Consider the following 6,390-nt stretch of genomic DNA (forward strand, 5'->3'; position numbering starts at 1 on the left):
ATATAGTAACAATAAGTGGGGGAAGATTGTAAGATAAACTTTGTCAGAGACAAATATCAAGGATATTAAAACGTGTTTATTATTATTATTATTTCTCTTTTTTTACTGTTTGTTTGCCTGTTTTGTGCATTATTTAGATAGAAGACTAAATGTACAGAAAGCACAATATTTTACAGATGTGTTTTACCACATCATAATTTAATAATTTATGGTGTTCTTTTCAAGAATTGGGTAGTCTCATACTTGTGTTTGCAGAAAATGACAAAAGGTTTACATGTGTACATTAAGTTATACGCATTAAAAACCAACCAATCATTAAAAAGTCATATATAAATTTAGGTAATCATCAATAAAATTTCATCCACTGAAAACAGAATCGATCAATCGAGATGAAACTATAACATAATTATAAATCGTGCGTTATCGTTGCCTCGTCAACTACATCATGTAGAAGTGCATGCAAGACCATATTTTCAACATTAAAAGTAAGAAGTCCCTGATGATCCTTGTGCTTGGAGATGCTATTAGAACAAGCTTTTTGCTGTGTTCGTGTACAACGAGATATCATATTTTTCTTACAGAGGTAGACCGAGGTTTATTCTGCTACATATAAAAGCTTGATAGGCTTTGATGAAATTAAATATGATACAAACATATCACCGATTTCAAGAGTTATGGCTCTTACCCTAAGTCTACTCCCATAATTTGTTGAGAAAGATAATCTTAATATAACCAAGGTAAATAACAAAATATAAAAAAGTCAATACATGTATACATCATGTACACCAGTGTAACACCAAACTACCCCCCTTACCCCCCGGGCGCAAATGGATAACTGCTTCCTACATTACTTCATATTACACTGTGAGCCTATAGGCTTTGCTATTCAGGATACGGAAAGATTCATAAGGCATGAACACTACTTATAACTAATCCATGAAGTGCTTTCTTTATACTGTATTGATGTGCATATAGAGACGGAATTCAGTTCTGAGTGTGGAAGATGTGTAAAACTTCAAATTTCAAATGTACAAGATTGACAAGAAACAATACCGGCATACGATATTTTGGTTTGTAACTTGTCTTGTCGAGTTGCTCGAACACATTCCAAAACCTCCTTCCATCACTTTCTTTGTATGATATTTGACTATACAATTAAAGATAAGCTATTCATATGAAGCAATGTTATCACTCAGATCTGCTTAACGCCACAAATTGCAGGATCTATAACCTAATACCAACACTCAACCAAATACTTATAGTAAAGTTTGACCATATTCACTTCATTGTTGGATACTTCTAATGATCATGTCACAAAATATAAACCAGAAATAACGTTTTTACCCCGTAAGTTCATTTTTTTCGACTTACAGTTGTCTAGAGTGCCTATACACTTTATTGCATATCATAAAAATGTCTACCCTTTCTATAAATTTTCTTTGAAATCCCCTGAATAGTTCAGTGGGAATTGCGCTTGCTAGAAATGTGGGAAGATCAATGGACAGATAGATAGACAACAAGACAAACAAGGTGACTCTAATAAATCCCTTAAATAGCTGTAAAATATATAGTAGACATTTAATTTTCAATTATACGTAAGTTTCATCGGATGTTTATATTGGAGATAACACCCTCTTATCATGGGACTGTACAATATCCAAAACATGAGACCTGTTGTCACATTTTTACTAGTAACCCTAATATCGATGACCGAAAGGTTATAAACTATCTGGAAAAAGGACCCAAATATCAATAAAAGACTTGGCAGAGTGTCGACAGGTGGTAAATAACGCTTTTTTATTTTACTTAGTGCCTTGCTCGATAGATGTTAACAGATGTAAATATTCACATCTCTCACACTGGAAACAACTTAGAAATTAACAAACACATGTAAATATTCAACTCTCTCACACTGGAAACAACTTAGAACTTAACAAACACATGTAAATATTCACATCTCTCACACTGGAAACAACTTAGAAATTACCAGAAAACCAATATTTTGCAGGTTGTATGTACTCTGATAAGCTAAAATTGTAGGTATTCTGATGGGCACAAATATGCTTCCTTAATAGCAAATATATCAATGTACTTTCATTAATCACACTTAATGTCCAAACCTCGTAAGAATCATTCCAAATCTGATTTAATAGACACCTTTCATAATACTGATCGCTACATTGTGGATAATTTTGCTTTGAATAATCCTGACCTTTTTCCAATACAGTGCATAAAGATAACTCTTAACAACTGACTTAAGAAAGAGCTAAGTTTTTTTATTGTCCTTTTCTGGATTTTCAAAATCGTTTCCAACTTTACCGGATCACATGATGGAATAGGAGGCTTTTTGACATTTATTGTAAACAAAATCATCCAGCCTGGTAGTGGTTTCTTAACACAAATGCTCATATCAACTTATATAAGACTTCTCATTTTTACATTGCATAAAAATACGAAAACTGACATCCATTGAATTCAAATACTAAATCCATAAAGAAATAAGTCCAATTAAAGGAGAGTGACGTTCAAATTTAGAGCATTCACGTTCAAGCATGAATGCATGTTCACAACAGTGACGATATTGACGAAAGCATTATTTCAGACTTTACATTTGATAAAAACTGACAAATTCTAAGGAATAAAGTACATAAAACAAAATGATAAAATTGTAAGGCTTATAATTAATATATTTAGTTCACGTTCTAAGGTGTAACTATGGTTTCAGGTGTAGACGTGTACTTGTGGTTATGTATTCTCCATGTGCTAGTTAGCTAGGTCATATGAAACATGCACCGGTAAAGTTCTGAATTCAGTTTTGAAGGGATTTTAATGTGATTTTTTTTATTTAAAAACCAAACAATCCTCTTTCATATAAGAAGAGTGGATAAATATAGACTATCAGTTCTTATGGTTTTGTGGTAAACGGTGGATTTACTTTAAATTAAGTTGCAAAAGTGTGAAAACATGTTATTCAATTTAATTAATTTATGTCATAATATGTTAATGGAAACCAGTCAGCAACAGATTGATCATGGCTAGACTGAGGGGTAAACAAGTTAATATGACGCTACTTCAGTGCTATGCTCCAATAAATGATGCCAGCGATGAAGACAAAGATGCATTCTATGAGCAACTTCAACAAGAGTTAGATCAAACCCCACATCATGACATCAAAATAATCATGGGTGACCTGAATGCAAAAGTAGGCAATAATAACTTGAACTTTGAAAGAACTATGGGTACACATGGATGTGGTAGTATGAATGAAAATGGTGAAAGATTAACTGACTTCTGCAACATCAACAACTATGTCATTGGAGGCACACTATTCCCTCATAAGGATATCCACAAGTTAACGTGGTATTCACCAAACTTAAGAAACAGAAATGAAATTGACCACATCATGATAAATGGAATGTGGAGACGATCTTCGCTAGATGTAAGAGTCAAAAGAGGCGCTTATGTAGAAAGTGACCATCAACTTGTTACAGCAAATATCAGATTCAAGCTCAGAGCAGCTGGAAAGAAAGTTACAACCACTCGTTATGATACAGAAAAACTTAACATCTTGAAGGTAAAAAATGACTTTTCAATAACACTCAAGAATCGCTATGAAGCGTTAAATATCTTGGAAGATGTTGTGGATGATATTGATGAAAAATGGAACAAAATAACCGAAATATATACAAAAACAAGCGAAGAGTGTTTAGGTTTGCGACAAAAGCAAAAACATAAGGACTGGATAACACCTGAAACTTGGAAAACAATAAATAATAGAAGAGAGATTAAAGCCAAAAGAGATAAGACCAAATCACCTCGGCTATAAGAAAGACTCCAACAAGAATACAGCTCAATACAAAAAGAAGTTAAGAAACTAGTTCGTACAGACAAATGGAATTTTATGGAAGAGCTAGCAAATAATGCAGAAGAAGCAGCACAGAAAGGAGAACAGAGTAAATTATACAAAATTACAAGAACTATATGTGGGAAGAATAGATCATCTCCAAATTTACCTGTCAAAGACAAACAGGGTAACATATTAACCTCAGAAAGCGCTCAAGAAAAAAGGTGGACAGAACAGTTTGAAGAGTTACTTAACAGGCCACCACCTTCTCAAGAACCGGAAATTAAAGATGCAGAAGTAGAGCTTGACATAGATATAGAACCACCAGAAATATCTGAAATCATAACAGCAATCAAAAGTCTGAAAAGTGGCAAAGCACCAGGTAGTGATAATCTCAATGCAGAACTCTTTAAAAACGATCCATACCTATCCGCAAAAATTCTCCATCCCATCTTCCAAGATATCTGGAATAAGACCAAAGTACCAGATGAGTGGAACAAAGGAACCATCATAAAATTACCAAAGAAAGGGTCATTAAATGATTGTAATAACTGGCGAGATATTACTTTGATTTCTATCCCAAGTAAGATACTAGCCAAAGTTGTCATCAAAAGAATTGCAAGATCTGTAGATGAAATATTGAGAAAAGAACAAGCTGGATTTAGACCAGGTAGAGGCTGCATCGACCAAATTTTCACGCTACGCAATATTATTGAGCAGAGCACTGAATGGCAGAGACAACTCTATATTAACTTTATAGATTTTGAAAAAGCTTTTGATAGCATACATAGAGAAAGTTTATGGAAAATAATTAGATCATACGGAATACCACAACAACTTATAGACGTCATCAAAAGTTTCTACACGAACTTCAGATGCAGAGTCGGAAACAACAGCGACATGTATTTCAATGTAAAAACTGGAGTCCGTCAAGGCTGTGTTATGTCATCAACACTTTTCATCATAGCCATTGATTGGGTGATGCGACAAACAACGAAAGATACACCAAAAGGCATTAGATGGAATACCTTCTCTATCCTGGAAGATCTAGACTTTGCCGATGACATAGCTTTGCTTTCTCACAACCACCAACACATACAAGAAAAGACCAAGAAACTTCAGAATTTTTCAGGACAAACTGGGCTAATCATCAACAAAAAGAAAACCGAGGTTATGATGTTGAATGTAAACACACCAACACCTATCAAACTGCACGAACAATGTCTACCTTTTACCAACAAATTCACATACCTCGGTAGTATAGTTACAACTGATGGAGGTGTGGAGAGCGACATCCACCTTAGACTCTCAAAAGCAAGAGGGGCATTTAATAGCTTGCAACCTGTCTAGAGATCAGGACAGTACACTATCCGCACCAAACTAAAATTGTATAACAGTTGCGTCTTGCCTATCCTGCTTTATGGGTCAGAGTGCTGGAGGATAACAGAGTTAGACCAACACAAACTCTCAACCTTTCACACCAGGAGTCTGAGGAGGATCCTAAGAATACTTTGGCCTCTTAAGATCAGTAATCAGGACCTCCTTAATAGATGCCAACAAGAAGACATGGCCACCATCATTATAAAACGAAGATGGAAGTGGTTAGGACATGTCCTGCGAAAAGACCCAAAAGACAACACAAAAACAGCCCTATTCTGGACACCTGAGGGAAAACGCAGGAGAGGACGCCCAAAGATCACCTGGAGACGCACCATTGAAGCAGAAGTCAAAGAACATAAGAAGACTTGGGGCACATTACAGAAACTTGCGAATGATAGAAAAGAGTGGAGGAACTTCGTTGCTGCCCTACATGCCAGTGGCGTAAAGGACAGTAAGTAAGTAAGTAAGTAAGTAAGTAAGTAAGTAATATGTTTCTGAAATTCATTTGAACTGTTATATATAAATGAATATATCACTAATTCGAAGTTTTAAAACTGTCGTTCTGAAGAATATATCCGACAAACGTAAACGGAAAACAAAAGCGATAATGGCTTATTTAGGCTATCTTTAATGGCTTATATAAATTTATTAGTGTAAATGAAACTATTACTAATTAATAATGTAATTTGAAAGAAATATTAAAACGTTGCTTTTAAAAATTTGAATATTTGAACGTATAAAATAAATGAAATAACGTCATATCCACTCAGCCAATCAAACGACAGAAGATTTCACTGGTGACCCGGGGTTACATTTGAGAGAAACTTGTTGAACGAAAATATTACTCGGTCTGCCAGGTAAATGAATAAGGAACTCAGACTCATCATGTATTTGTTATCTGGTAATCATCATCGCTACGATAATTTGTGAATTTACTTTGTTATACATTTTGTATCGGTTTTGTCCATACACTTAACGATTGCATTGTGAATGAAAAATAATTTAACTTTAACCGACTACAAATAAATAAAAAACATGCATGCACAAACTAAAGGAGTGGAGACAAAAGTTTTCTAATCTTACAATGCCAGTGAGCAGGTGGCTATGCCTCGCTGATCAGTGATCACTGTAACACCAGAAAATAAAACATAATAAATTAGAAACAA

Source organism: Perna viridis, chromosome 14 (genome assembly GCF_037379345.1).
Source record: "Perna viridis isolate PV_CMFRI_1.1 ecotype Kerala chromosome 14, ASM3737934v1, whole genome shotgun sequence".
In the NCBI taxonomy this organism is placed as follows: domain Eukaryota; kingdom Metazoa; phylum Mollusca; class Bivalvia; order Mytilida; family Mytilidae; genus Perna; species Perna viridis.